General features: G+C 35.0%; 1 protein-coding gene across 11 annotated transcripts in view; it reads right to left on the reverse strand.

The window, feature by feature from the left end:
• The window catches only part of LOC120766948 (microtubule-associated protein tau), a 66,940-nt gene that overhangs the window by 34,737 nt on the left and 15,789 nt on the right, over positions 1 to 16,414 (reverse strand). For 4 of the 11 annotated variants that reach the window (XM_040092723.1, XM_040092719.1, XM_040092718.1 and 1 more), the window contains exon 1: positions 1,660 to 1,924. The exons of 3 other annotated variants lie outside the window; for them this stretch is intronic. The gene's annotated coding sequence lies outside the window, so the exon portion shown is untranslated. Of the gene's footprint in view, positions 1 to 1,659; positions 1,927 to 16,414 lie in introns of those variants that run through there. 4 more of the 11 variants (XM_040092717.1, XM_040092715.1, XM_040092714.1 and 1 more) reach the window with 2 other exon arrangements.

Raw genomic sequence — 16,414 nt, forward strand, 5'->3', positions numbered from 1 at the left:
GCATGCCCAGCTAACCCTGCACATCTGACACCCCTCTTTCTATGGTCCGACGGAACAGCACGTCTGGGCCTACCGTTGGATGATCCCGATGAGAATTTAACTGAGCCCTGTCACCCTAGGGATACTAGTTAGCCTCTACAACAACAACAACAAATCTAAAAAATATTTATTTTTCCGTCGAACTTATAACTTTAAATAGTCTTAGTATAACACCTGCGTCCTCTTGTAAGCGAGTGGCTAAAGAGGATTTGCTTATACAAGACAATTTTCTAGTTCAGCCAGGGCTCTTTCGAACAACAGCATGTATAATTTGTATACTAAATTGGCATAATCGCATACTATTTTATTTATTTTCAAACATAATTTTATTTTTTACTAAAAATTAGTAATCAAAATTTGTCAATAGGAATTTGGCGAATCAAATACGATTCAGATTAATAAACTAATAAGCGATTTGAAATGAGGTTTTCGGGTTTCAAAAACTCTATTTTTTTATTACCCTATTAAATTCTACAACACCTCTAGAATATTGTCCTAAATTTTCAAGTTAATCCGGGCAATAGTTTTGGAGAAACAGTCTTGAGAACTAGGGCGCTCGAGGTTAGCTGGGCTAAGTGCGCGGTCTGTAAGCGCGTTTTTCTCGAAACTGAGTTTTTGAAGTCGGTTGCCAAGATTTCTCGAGAACTATTCAACCGATCTTCATGAAATTTTACACAGGTCTTTGAGATACAATTCTTAAAGACTTGGACGGAGGACTTCGATTACAACTATTTGAAAAAAAAAGTCGCAAAATGTTCATTTTTTTAACTGTCTACCAAAAATCCAATTTTCAGTTTTTTTTCTTCGTCTAAGTTCTAAGTTAAGGTGGTACCTAAAACACGTATTTTTCACTTTAGATGATCTTGTAAGGAGTTATTCTGCAAACGCGGTCGCATATTTTTGCCGACGAGTCATCGGAAATGCCGTTGCAAATGGCCGACTGTAAAATATTTTTTTTTCAAAAGTTTCAGAACTTCTTTGTTAATGGTGTATGTTTGTAACAGAAAAATTCTACGTAAATATTTCATTTTTTATATTAGAAAAAATTGTTGAAAAAGGGCCCGAGAAAACCCATGTAACCCCTTAGATATCAACAAAAAACAAATAGTATATGAAGCAAATATTTTTTTCTCACTCGCTTACAAAATATACTCACGTACTCAAATTAATAAAAAAAAAATCAAAATGCTTGTGAAAATCGCAATTATAAACACTGTGTCTACTTTGGGATTTCCAATGCTGCGGTATTCGGTGGCAATGCGCGCCAATGCATAATATTGGCGAAATAAAATATTATTGAAAAAACAAACTTCGAACTTTACTGTAATTGTTAATGGCAATTAGAAGAGCTATTAATATTTCGCCTTCCACAATCCTTAAAATATCTGCAGCAAACACTGAGTCATAATAAATAATAGTTTAAACAATAATCAGTGAAGCCAACGCTATATTTATGGCCGGCAGGTGTAAAATATTAGCAATGAATAACTTAAAATGCAATTTATCGATTTTTCATGCGTCCACGGCAGGGCAATAACACACGACGCCAGTCAGGATAATGCACTTTAACCCACTGAAGGGTCAGTTTGCGCTTGCAACGAACTATTTTCTACAACAGACCTATTTTTAGCAGCACGCGATTTATCCAAATTTTTTTTTTATTTATTTGTATATTTCTTATTACAGCTGCATCTGCTACACTTGTATATTAGAGGGTCCTTTCGTTCAATTTTAGAATATCGCGAAATATTTTTTTAATTTGTATTCACTTTTCACCAAAAGCTACGCAAAACACACGAAATTTTACCAAAAACAGAGGCTTGCAAATAGTTGCCTTCACTTCTAGAAGCTTAATAATTTTGGCAGACAAACAATCAACCGTTAAACGCGAACGCTCAGACACGACTATTCGTTCGATTTGCCAAAGGAATGGAATTTCTTAGAAATTTGTTTTGATTTTTTCGTTTGCGGTTCTTCGCCACTCGCAGTCTGTTGGAAAAAGAAATAGGCAAACATAAACGACTAAAGACACCTCACTCCACCCTAAACAAAATAGGTCGCATCGCATACCGTTATAAAGGCACGCCGTAGTGGCATAGTAGTGACTGCGCTCGTAAAGTAAAAATGTCCTTGCGCAGTTTGTTGGTTATTAGTGGCGAATTCAAGCAATCGAACACACACCCGACCAACCCACCGCATTGCCATTGTACAATTGTATGGCATATCCACGAATAGTTGAGGATATCTATTGATATACAAAAGTACCGCATTAGTTTCAATGCGTGCACATGCATCCTTAAACGCCCCCACAACGATAAATCATAGTAGTTGGAGGTAGACTAGGTGACTAAATCATAGCAAAACGAACACTTGTGCATCGGGCCGCTTTGAGGAAAGCTGAAAGGTGAACAGGCGTAGCTCTCATAGAGAAATAGTTGTGAAGAGATGGCGGCAGGTGGTACCGGTGTATTTTATTGCTGTGTATACATATAAGAGTTTAGTCGTACTGGCGGTGAGGCGTCATTGGGTTGACTTTTTGTTGGTGAAGTCATTAAATCGAGTCGGCAAAGTTTTCACAGTAAAGTGTGGGATTATTGTGCGGACGTCTGGGTAGAAGAGTCGTAATTTGTGTGTAGTGAAGTAGGAAGAAATAATATTGGAGATAGAGAGATTAAAATTTATTTATTATTTTAATTGAATTCCCCTGAAAAATTTCCTTTGCTTCAGCTCTAAAGAAAGCAAAGTTTAAATATGAAAATGAGTCTGTTTGGGGAAGTCGTTTGATTAAACAGGTTAAGCATATCATAGGCATTATTTTATACATTTTCTCCCGCTATTAAAAATATATAAAACATGTTATTATGGTATGTATGAAAGTCTTTAAAAACACTAAATTAAAGAAAAAACCTGTATTGTCATTTCCTGGCAAATTAATGAACAAATTTTGCTATTCTTATCCAAGCTTCACTGTAGAGCGATATTTTTTCTAAGAGTCTAAAATTTCCGAGTGTACTGTAATCTAGTAACAACAAGAAAGAAAAACTAAATTCGGCTGTAACGAAATATTTTAATATCATACAATTTTCAAAGCTCTAAGTCGGAGTATATTTTTAGAAATTAGCAAAAAAATTTTATTAAAACAAATTTTAAAACTATGAATGAATCATGAACATATTTGGTATCTATCTTAATCCATATGTCATGTAATCAGTTAGTCCGATATATTTATATCAAAATCAATACAAATATCTTATTCTTCTATGCATTCTTCATATTAGTAGTGTTGGAAGTGATATCTTCCTCTTCTTTTTTATTGGCCTAGACACCGCTTATGCGGTTATAGTGGAGTTTACAACAGCGCGTTCTTCCTTTTCGCTGTTTGCGCCAGTTGGTCTTTCCAACGGAGTGGAGGTCTTTCTCTTTCGAATACTTTCAGAGCTGTAGAGTTTTCATCCATTCGGACGACATGACCTAGGCATCGTAGCCGCTAGGAAGTTGCCTTGTCTGAAACCTCGTTTGGTATCGAACGAGTCGGAGAGGCTCTTCCCGATCGTGATGAAGCTTTTGGTATTGCTCCACGTCAGTTTACACATTCATATTAGCTTTTTGTGGATACCGAATTCAGACGTAGCGACATAAAGGCAGCTCTTTTCGTGCTGTCAAAAGCAGCTTTGAAATCAACGAAGAGGTGGTATGTGTCGATCCTTTCTTCAATAATATCTGGTCATAAAACTTAATATCTGGTCAGTTGTTGGTTTTCCAGCCTTAAAGACTCACTGATCATCCAACCGTATTCTACAAAGAAGGTGATACATTCTCCCTCTCAGTTCTTTGCCGCCGTATTTGAATAGCTCGCCCGGCAATCCATCGGCCCCGTCGCATTATTGTTCTTCAGACGGGTAATTGCTATTCGTGTATCGATATTCATAATTTTTGTTACCGAACGACTAATTAATATATTATTGCTTAATTTTGTTGAGATATCTTCTATGGAGATACATGAGATATAAGGTAACGGGAGGTGAGAATAACGTTGAAACTTAGACTGATTTCCTGCATATCCACAAGTGGTTAAGAAAACAGTTAATTAAGTGGTTGGGACTCACTATATTAGGTATGTGGCAGCTAGGAGATCTGCTAAACCGATTATAACCATTGTCGGCACAAGGACAGACAATTATCACAGAGGGACATTTGCTGGATTTCATTAAGAAGACTCACATTTTGTACAATACTTGCGGTAAAAGGGCAGACGAACTTCGAAATTCGACCAGGTTTTACCTATTTTCGACACAAGACATTATTGTCATGAGAATTTTCTCTCCTAATTCCTTTATTTATTGGGTTATCTCACATTAGCAGTTTACAACATAACCATTATATAGGGTTGCGTGTTTAACAGCTGTTTTCCTTTCCATTTTCACAGTGTATCAAAAGGAACTTGAAAGACTTGTTCTTATCAAGTTTAGCTGATTAAGCTTAAATGGTTTGTGAGATAAATAGTTTAAAGATTTAAGATAAATTTCAAACTGACATTGTACATAATGTGAACAATGAAGAGGTAGACAGTAGAGGTCAGTCAAAATTTGTTAACCTTAGTCCGTAGATAGGCATTTATTTCTTATTTCTTTTACAAAAAAAGATGTGTCTGAGTCTATGTCTGAACGCAAAACTTCATCTGGCACTCCAATATTTCAGCTAAAGCCTGTAGGGTTTTACACATCGTTCGTTGAGCTTACGTAAGGTCTAGCTGTTATTCCAAGACTGGGCAAAGAATAACAAGAGAAGGTAGCATGCTCACCTGCTGCTATTCTGGTATTTTTCTTTGCAAGCTCATCAGCTTTTCAGTTTTCATTCGATTCGACCATAATTCGCGACCTAAGTACCAGTCTTATAATAAACTTTTAATAATGTTATTATAAAAGTTATTCACTTTCATTGCTAATAAAAAAACTTAATTATTGATAACAACTTCAATTATAATATACATATGTGTTTTTTTAGTAATTAATATGACAATGAAGCTCTTTTTACCTCAAAATAATTGTCGTGCAAGTATTGGAGTCACTTTTGGAAGATCACATGGCTTACCTGAAATTAAAAAAAAAAGAAATTAATAAAATGCTGGAAATTCAAAATTTCAGTATAATACATATATCAAGATCAAACTAATTTAAAACTAACGGTACTGCAAACCGGAAGCGCTTTAATATTCCTATTAAACTTTTCACACACGTATGCGCATTTACCGCTAGAGTACCGCCGCAGCAAAGCTTTGTAAGAAAGTACTAAAAAAGCTGTCAGCAAAAAGCGAAAGCTCAATATTACAGTTGCGCTGTTAATTAGTTGTCTTTTTGATATCTCTCAGCAAATTGACTCTTCTCAACTAACCGCACACACATACACGCGCAAGCCAGCACGAGCCCCATTGAAAAAGCCGAACATGCGAGTATTAGAAAATGTCAACAATGAGTGGCCAGTGGTCACCCTCAGACCCGCAGCAGGCATATGGCTTTGTGTTGGTTTTGTTTTTATTTTTTCTTCTTTTCCCAACTTTTATATGTCATCAGCAGCCCGTTTGTTGTTGTGGTTTCTTTCTAAACACTATAATTATGCTGCAGGTATACCACTACGTTTTGAAAGCAAAGTACTGTTATACTACAAATTTTAGTTTAAATTAATGTCAATATTTTTACTCTCTTCCGTTTTTTTTATTCAAGTTCTCCCTTATTCTGTTTGGTTGCTTGAAGTCTTCCCCAAAGCACTCCTTGCCCCATTTACATGACTAATCGCTCAAACGGCGCGCAGCGTGTGCGGGGTGTGCCAGTAGGCTTATACTTATATTTGTATATACTTACATGTACACAAGTACATATATAGTACAACGACAACACCAACAACTATTGAGAAATGCAATGTAGTTAAGGGTGTTGTCTAAACGGGGTGGACCCAGCGTATACGATGGTCTTAAGAGACTAAAGCCATTGATTACATATGTAAAAGTATGCAGGGATATGGTATGTATGTATGTATGTTTGTTTTAGCAGACACTATAAACTGTATGCACTGCGATGTCATCACTGCCACCTTGTTTGACGGCTGAATGCGCTGGCGCAGTGCGCAATTAAGCTTATAAGCTCATAATGCCATAGCTGTGGCTCGTATATTATAGGTACTTTAACTAACAGTAAATATGTACACATATGCATACAAAAACTATAAAAAAATACACTTAGCACTCTCACTTACAGATGCATGCATATAGAATTTAGTATAACAGTGCAATATTGAAAAAAGAAAGGAAAAACAACTCGCTAAAGTCATGAGTGTTTGTGTTTTTAGTTTTTACCATAGTGTTGTGTATTTGTATGTATGTACGGTATACCGTCACCATATGACTGCAAGTGCTAACTGTGCAAAAACGCATGCTAAATTCATCGAACTTTTAATTAGCCGGTAATTGAGACGTTCAATTTGCACCTTTCAAATGCCCGCTGAACACTTTGCAGCGCTCACCCGCTGTTTTTTGCACATCAAAAAACTTTTACTGCAGGGCTTATATATAGCGATATATGTATGTATGTACATACATATATGTATAATTAAATAAAGTGTAAAAAGTTAACATGTGAGTAGACTGCAGACAGATGCTTCTCACGATAAATTGAAGCCAGCGCCATACTTGGACCTACCTCAATGAAACAAAAGCTGGTCAGTCTTATTGGTGCATTAACCTACAAGAGTCTGTATGTATTTTTTTTTTTTTTTGTAATACGTTAAAATCAACGTTTTCCTGGGTATTTTCACGAGGTGTGTTCAAAAATAACGGGAATTTTGTAATTACAATTTTCCAAGTGGATTCTCTGGAGGGCACTCAGAGCTCCCATTATCACCATCAACCTCCCTCTTACTTCCACCAGGAGCGTGGCAATCGTATAGAATATAAAATGACCGTTCTGCCATAAAAACAGGTATTCTTGCACCCTTCTGCGACATCTAGCGGCCAGAGTATATGAGCTATGTAAAAACAATTTGCACAGCCTAGAGGATCAGGGCTTTTATTGGCATTATCAACCATCTGCCTAGCACTACTGGGGGCATGGCAACCGCATAAAAAGCATTTTGCCTTTTTTCGTGTCACCATTTGGCGGCCATTAGCGCCTAAACAGGGTACACCGGATGACGGAAACTATATAAATCAGGTGGCCGCACATGAGCACGTTAGTTAGAAGCATCCACCGATATAGGTTGAACTGGTGAATAGTTATCACCAAAAAAAAAAAAATCTTTCTAACTTGCGTTTTCTCATTCCAGCTAAAAGGATTTGGGGGCCTGGGGGATGGAGAATCCAATTAACAAATTTATTTTCATTATGTATGACATGTATGTATGTCAGCCCTTAAAGTACGACAAAATTTTCAGTTGTATAAGTTGCTTACTTTGACTGTTGAAGTCACTAAAGTTAGATGTGTTTTTATACATTGACGATTTTCGTTTGTTAAAACAAATGATTCAAAGAATTTTTTCGAGAACTCCTGGACAAAAACAATACTGCAACGATAGCACAGCCTTCATATTCAACATGGCAAGGCCGAAAGAGCTATAGGCTATCCCACAAATCGAGTTTGAGGAGTGTTTCGACGATTGAAAGAAGCGCTGGCATGAAAGTACTATATAATATCAAAGGAGGAATATTTTGTAGGCGACAACAGACAAATAAATAAACGTTCTTTTTCAAAAAATGAAAATTCCTGTTATTTTTGAACACTTCTCCTAAAGAAAAAATCAATTTATACGTTTTATTTCGATTCTCAAGGCTAATCTCGTAAAACGGAAAAATGTTTTTCTGGAGATGTGTTAAAAATTAAGGGAATTTTTATTTTTTGAAAAAAAAATGTTTGTTCAATTGTCTTCCTAAAAATGAAAAATGTGGGCTCCATTTAAAAGTTCATAAATTTTTTTGGTCGAGCTTACTATTGTTTAAGGTTTCAAGGAAAACGTGAAGAAATTACTTTTTACTTAGGTTTGGTCCAATACTCGAGTGTGGCACAGTGGTGTCTGAAACAACACTTCCAAGAGGAACTCATTTTAGTGTTATTTTAACTTTTTTTGACATTTCAAAAAATACTTTGTGTTTCAGTGTGATATCCCTGAAACTGGTATATTAATTTGCTTGTAAGAAACTTTAACAAGGATAATAAGTCCAACCTACATTTATATAATTTTGGTGGAAGACTTGATGATTTATGATTCTTTTTTATAATTTTAGATAATAATATACCAACAATATTTTTTTAATTATTTCAAATGTGGCATTCGTCTTAACTTTTTCATTTCTAAAATTTTCTTTATTCATATATTTAATTTATGTCTTAACATAAATACTACTGTGGGCAAATAATAGTAAGACTTTTCGCGCGAAAACCCCATTCGTTGAAATTTTTTTTTATAGGTGGGTATGACTGCCAGTGACATCTTTGCCAAATTTCACATCAAAATAATCATTAGTGTTCAGTATATGATTGTCTTTCTGAAGTACATAAAGTTTATTCGGCGATTTTTACGATAAGTGATATTATTCAAGAATATTTCAAAACATTGTTACATGTGTATTTAGGCCAAGGCGGATTACTGTGAGGGGACGACATAGATTTTGAAGAATAAATTAAGAATTTTAAAATTATGAACAAAGTCTTACTATTTTTTGCTCATAGTAGTACATGCCTCTATTGTTATTAGCCACGTCGGTCAGCTCGTTAAAAAATGACAAATACGAGAATATTTATTAAGTCAATTTAGTTTTGTAATTTATCATTTTTGATTAATTGTCGCTTTAACAAAATGTGATTTCATTCAGAAATCCACTACAGTATGCGCGTAATCAAGTAAATATGTACAGACACATGTAAGTTTGAGTATGAGTCAGCTCTATTGAAAATACATATTAGCATATTTTAAAATCTATGTTAAATACAATGCAATATACAACAGCTCGAAATAAATAGCGCTTAGAAGTTGTGAACAAAAATACATATATATTTATATATTAATAGTTTATATTTTTAGTAATTTCAGATTATGATCTAAGCATTTCAACAATTTAAAACATTTAAATGTATTCGGTATAATCAATATGAAGTTATTTGAATACATATTTACGACTGCTGCAAAATAGATTGAAGTTTAGGGTATTAATTTTTAATCATATACATCTATTTACTAACATCTAAATGCTAAAACATATGTATACATTCAAGGTCTGTCGCAAAAGAAAAAGGACTGTTAAAAAAACAACAAAAAATTAATATTTTTCAAAAGTTATATTTTTTATTCAAAGTAGTTTCCTTGTGCTTCGATACAGCGTTTAGCCCGGTCAATTAGCATTTCAAATGAGTGTTTAAGGTCATTTTTCGGAATGCTCTTGAGAATATCGGTCGTCGCCTTTTGGATAGCTGAAATGTCCTGAAACCAGTGTCCTTTCATGGGTAAATGAAGTTTTCCAAATAGGTAAAAATCACAGGGCGCCAGCTCAGGCTTTCATCACCAGTCACAATCGAATATTTGTAGTGTATGTTCTTTCTCGACTCCTTAATCAAATCCTTACAATGTTGGATTCGTAGCAATTTTTGCTCTTCAGTCAATTTTGTGCGGAACAAAGTTGGAGCACACCTTCCGTAGACCCATTTTATCTATCAAAATGCGATGAATGGAGTCTTTGGTGATATTTAACTCCATTTCCATGTAACGCAAAGAAGATTTCGGCTCATTCTTAATAAATTCCTGCACTTTTTCAATATTGTTTTCGTTAATCACTGATTTTGGCCGGCCCAACGTCTGATCGTCACAGAGGTCCTCACAACCTGCTTGGAATCGCTTAAACCACTCATGCACATTACTACGGGAAAGGCACTAATCACCATAAACTTTTTTCATCATTTGAAATGTTTCAGTAAACGTTTTCCCAAGTTTAAAACAAAATTTAATATTTGCTCTTTGTTCAAAATGCATTTTACGACCGATGACCAAAAGTTGCTGTCACTTTTTGATCGATAACATCGATTGTAGTTATCCAATTGTCTTAAAATTTTTACGCAATATCAACAAGAGATCAAACTTTTTATTTCATATACCCACCAATAGGTGGCGCCACCAGAAACAGTTATATTTAAAAAGTTCTGTTTCTTTTGCGACAGACCTTGTATGTACGCTACATATGCCTATGTAAACCAAATGTCTAATCATTATTCAATTAGTAAAAGAGTTAGTCACTTATCGACCCGACAGTAAATCATCAACTTATGGACAATTCATTGCTAACCAAGCATGCTATGATTCTGATCCGCTATGTTATGAGGATTCAATATTATATGGAAAAGCATTTAGAAATATTTAGAAAATATTTCGTTTGGTCATTTCAATGCTTCATGACACTTCGATTGACAGCTCATTAATGATAACCGATTTCGGGATCTGAACGATCGAGATCAAGTGTTTGTACGGAAATCATCTTCATTTGAGAAGATACCTTTACGAAACTCAGTTTTACTAATTTTTTAAGGCAAGAGTGCAATCTCCGAAGAAATTATTCAGATCGGATCACCATAGCGTTTAGCTGTCATACAAACTGACTCATCAAAATTTAGTTCTGGTAAGGAATCTTTGGTATTTGGGAAGTATATTAGGGATTTGGTGCAGCCGAAGTTTCTTGTTTTCATTAAATGAAAACACAAAACGAAACAGTCTTTGGAAATCGATGTCGCTGAAAATCGATGCCGATGAATGTTGACCATAAAGATGTGGTTGCCCACAAAAGCTACTGATTTCATTAAGTCAGCACGGAATGAGATTAAAATTGGCACTCCCTGCATATTATATGCATAGATACACACTTAAATATAGATACATATATCCAAGTTTAAATATTTTTTGTTAGTGTACCTTTAGTTGTTTATATGGTGAGCAAATGTTACTACATTTCCCAGAGTCATAACATATAATTACATGCAGACAAATACAATAATAACATTATACATATGTACATATATCTACGAGAATATTGATATGTAAATATATAGTATTTCAACAGTATCACTAAAAACAACTTGCTTAGACATTTATACTGCTAGTATTAACTCCTGCAGCAATTATATACAGAAACAATTTATGGCCCACTGAGGTCATCCAACCAAAATTATACGGACACCATTTGTAGCACAAATTGGAAGCGAGTAAAAAAACAAAAGCGAAGTTCGTATAGTATACTCATAATATGCGCAGTCCTTTACGGTTTAGGGTTACTTTCGTGCAACGCATTTGGAAATTATCGATTGCTTGGCGATTGACAGCTACACGATGGTGGCTACTGTAGCACCGCACGCAACGGAATGCCATTCGATCTGTATGAACAAAGTCAATACATAACAACATAAGTCTATATGTATGTACAGTACGGCAGCGGCAAAGCTAACAAAGTGGACAAAGTGGACAAAGCGACCGGCCAGCAGTGACCAAAAAGCGCGAGTCATCTAACGCCAACAACCGGGGAACACGAAAATGGTCATGCATAAATTATGAACAGCAGCGCTGTAATTATCATCCACCACCACATCATCATCATCATCATCAACATCGGCATAGCCATCAACATGGGAATGTTGTTGCGCAAATTGTTGATGTTGATAAACATGTTGATAGCCGCAAAAGCTCCTTCTCATGCTCGTAAGCAACTCGTTGAAGTTAGTCAAACAAATACAAATATACTCATTACTTTTTATAAATGTGATTGCATTTATGACTTGGTTCATTTGTTGTTATCTTGATAAACGAAAGTGACTGAATTTTCCTTAAATGTGCTGTGCGTTTGTCTGTTTGTACGCTTCGGTTGGCTTCTCAACGACTTTTGTACTTGTGAAGTTTTCCGTTACATGAAAAGTTTACAAATTGAATAGTGGGATTTTTGCCGCTTTTCCCGTTGCCTTATTTGCAAAGCCGCCACCACCAAGTTCGCTTATGGTGGATGCTTGTGCAAACTTGCTTTGCACATATAATTATGTGTGTTCATATGTAAGTATATAAGTGATGATTTGTGTGCGTTGTATACGCCGTTATAATTGTACTTGCAACACGCATACTCTGGTGCATATTAAACGCATGTTGGCATACATATTTATAAATATTTTCATGCTTTGTAAAATTTATGTGTATGCATATATTTATGTATGTATCAGATTTATAGAAATTAATATACATATAAAATGTCGGCGTATAAGCTGAGTGAAAGTTTGCGAGAAGTTTGTCATTTCCTGCCCTCAGTCTTAACCAAGGAATAATATAGCCGCAGCTACTTAAAGGAAGTTGTATTTTTAAATTTCTAGAAATAGAAAACTAGTTCACGCACCCATGTATCATCTGATAAATTTTGATCAGGACTTACAGAAAAACTTCACTTTCACGTGTTTTCATACAAATATTAATTATCGCATTCAAAATAAGTTTCCTTTGAGCAAACTTGTCTTCGCTTCCAATTCTGAGATGGCCTTTAGTACCTTCAGTAAATTTCAATTTTTTCGTTTTGTGTTCATTTTTGGATTGTTAGATTGCTGAACAGTTTCGATATCATATTTATAAGCCAATGTCTCGTCGCCAATAATGATTTGCTTAATAAATGTGGGGTCAGTTACATTGTGAAACATCTCCATGGTGACCTCTATTCCACGCCATTTTTGCAAACGATTCAGGTCTTTTGATACGAATCCAGCATTGCCACTCGTCATACCCAGAACATTAACCAAATTATGTTGAGTCGGTCGATAAGAGACTAACTTTTCACAGTTTCTTTACCTTTTTCAATGTTATTGTCAGTAAATTGGTAGATGGACGTCTCGCATGAGGTCTGTTTTCGACTAAAATTTTTATACCATGCATATAAGTACATATGTACTTGTGTTAGAAGCATCAGTAAGAAGAAGAGCAGTGAGTACTGTAACGTCAGCGAGAAGAAGAGTAGTGAGCAATCAACGACCGACGCCGTGACACGTATACCACGATATAATCTAATATTTTTCCGTTTCTTTTAAATCAATTTATAATGAAATGAAATGTGTATTAACTTTCATTAACAATCATACACTGAAACAAACATTGTTAATTAATATACTGCTTAATTATCCTGACAAACGCGTTCTCTTTTTATTTAATGTACGGGCAGAGACGATACGTTAAGCGTAAGTATCTCCCTAACACTTGTGTTCATTCGTGGTAAACTAGGCTCTTTAAAAGACAACAAAAGGCAACATTTTTTAGGATTCTGGAGCTGTAATTTCATTGAAAACGCAAAATTTCAAGCAAATTATTTGTAAAACTTTTGTTTTTATGGTAAACATCGCCAGACAAAACTTTCGCGTCGTAAACAAACAGCTTCCAAACACAAGTTCCTTCCACAAAAAATATCAAAAATTCTATTATTAACATGTTTCTCTGCGTCTAGTCGCGGACTCATTCCGGACTTAGCGCATTTTTTACAGGGTTTTGGCATTAAATCATGCATATGTACATGTATGTGTGTGTTATATATGTATATATGTATTGTATATGCAAAATCCTTCCTTTTCTTTGTTTTGCCTTCACGACACAACCTGTAGCTACTCTAGTCGTGTAACCTTTTGTGCCAATTTTAATTTCATTACATTTACATGCCTTACTTTAACATACCGTGTGTATTTGTTGTTGTGTGCCATTTCTTATTGTTTTTGCACAAAGTTTTGCTAAAACATAGCAATCTACACGCAAAAATTTAATTTTTCATACATTTTATTGATCAAACTACGCTAGTTCATGCATAAGTCAGGCAATTAAGAAGTAGCAACAATAAAGAGCGAGAAATTATAATTAATTAATTTATGCGTATAAAAATTAATTAGTCAAAAACTCAGAGGACAAGTTAATTTTAACTCACGAAAAATTAGAGATTTTAATTTTATGAAAATACCCTTTCATATAAGTCTATATATTAAGGTTGGGAATTCACAAATTTAGAAATTGTCGAAATTGGGCAATAACTTTTCAAGTCTTCTGATACCGAATTTATGGATCTCAGTGTCTATGGATGACTTTTTAGTGAAAACAGCGTGCAATCTGTGAGACGTATTATTGAAATTCAGAGAGATGCTTTCCCGATAACAATGGGCCCTTCTATCAAAAACAAGTATAACCGTGTCAACACTTAGTTCGCCTAGGTCCAATATATGAAATGTAAAGATTTCGAACTTTCGGTTGATTTCATACCTTCTATATTGAGAGAGCATCTCGTTTTGTCAACAGTGTATTAACATCTCTAAAATGGTCAATATTGAATACTTCCCATAGCTCTCGCAGCAATTGAATTTCTGAACATCCGGTTGATTTTACACCATTGCATCAGTCAATATGTGAAACATTTATTTTAACCCATCTTTGTAAGAAATAATGCGGCATACGAGAGTAGAAACGTGTTCTATCGAGGGACTAACAGGGCAATTAAAAAGTGATTTTTAGTTAGCCCTTAGTTTGTGAATTATATCATTTTGAGTAGAGCAAATGTTTTTTATTGCAAAAAGTGCTTAAGGTGGAACAATGCGTGTTGATCAAATTTTGCTTTTTGAAGGAAAAAATACTGTTGAAGCAAGAACTTGGCTTGATGATGAGTTTTTGGACACTGCCCCAGGAAAATCTTTCATCAAGAGTGGTATGCTAAATTTAGATCTGATGAAATGAGCACCGAAGACGCTGAACACTGTGGACACCCAAAAGAAGTTGTTACCGACAGAAAACATCAAAAAAGTCCACAAAACAATTCTGAATGACCGTAAAAGGAAGTTGTTCGCAATAGCAGACACTCTAAGGATAACAACTGAACGTGTACATTCACGAATTCAGGAATATATAGGTATGAGGAAGCTCGGTGCAAAGTGGTGCCCACGAGCTCAAAATCAGCGGAGAGTATATGATTCGGAGTAGTGTTTGGAGATGTTCAACCATAGCAAACTCGAGTTTTTGCATCGATATGTGACAGTGGATGAAACATGATATCGTTTCACTCCAAAGTCCAATCGACAGTCATCCGAGTGAACTGCACACGATGAATCCGCTCCAAAGCATGACAAAACGAAAGGGTCGGCTGGCAACATTATGGCATTTGTATTTTGGGACGCACATGGAAAAATTTTTATCGACAACCATAAAAAAGGAAAGATCATCAACAGAGACTATTACATAGTGTTATTTGACCGTTTGAAGAACGAAATCGCCGCATTTGAAGAAGAAGAAAATGATATTTCGTCAAGACAATACACCGTGTCACAAGTTAATGAAAACAAAAATCCATGAATTGGGCTTTGAATTGCTTCCGCACCCACCGTATTCTCCCGCTTTGGTCTCCAGCGACTAGCTCAAAAGAATGCTCACTGGAAAAAAATCTTCGTCGAATAAAAAGTGCCAAAAAAATGTGTTTTACTGTGGCAGGCCGGAGACTTTTCAATTGGCCTGTTGAATAGTAGTTAGAGTCTAGAAGCCAGTTAGTAGTAACACCTCTAATAACAATTATTCATTTTGCATATATACGCATTTATGTACGTAGATAACAAATGCACATATACAGGGTGTCTCAAAATTAACGCAAGATTTAAATTTGCAATAATCAAGATTAATCTTCACAGTTAACGGATTTAAGGGGGTATTCTCATCTAGTCGCATGAATTTTAGGCATTTTATAAACTAGGATAAAAAAATTAAATACAATTTTACTATCCATTTTTTTATATGTTTTTTTTATTGATATTTTAATAATATAAAAAAAATGCAAGAAAAAAAATCAAAATTCGTCGAGATAAAACGGTTGACGTGATTACCACCCTTGTAGAGATCTAAAACACAAAAAACAAGAAGATTCTTCATTATTAAGGATGTCGTTATCGGGTTGACTAAACAAAAAAAAAAAATAACAAAATGGCGTCGACTTGAAAAAAAAATTTTTTTTTGGCCCAATTTTTTCGACCTTTTCGAATTTTTTTAAAAACACTTCAAATCAAAATTTTTGGGAATCCAAAACAGACACGATAGATCATTGTATAAAGAAGATATATATCAAATTTCAAAGGAATCGGTTCAGTAGAACTTGAGATATCATGTCAACCACCTCAAAAAAAGTAGTTTCGAAAAAAACGCGTTTAAAGTTTAGGAGGCAATTCTAGTAAACACGGACGCCACGTCACAAAATCGGCTGTATCTCCGAAAATAAGTCGAATTTTGAAAAATCCTTCCAAGGTCATATTTTTGCAAAGATGCAAAAAAACGATTTTTTTAAAGTCCTAGACCAGAATACCCCCTTAAAACACTATTC

Source organism: Bactrocera tryoni, chromosome 1 (genome assembly GCF_016617805.1).
Source record: "Bactrocera tryoni isolate S06 chromosome 1, CSIRO_BtryS06_freeze2, whole genome shotgun sequence".
Lineage (NCBI taxonomy): Eukaryota > Metazoa > Arthropoda > Insecta > Diptera > Tephritidae > Bactrocera > Bactrocera tryoni.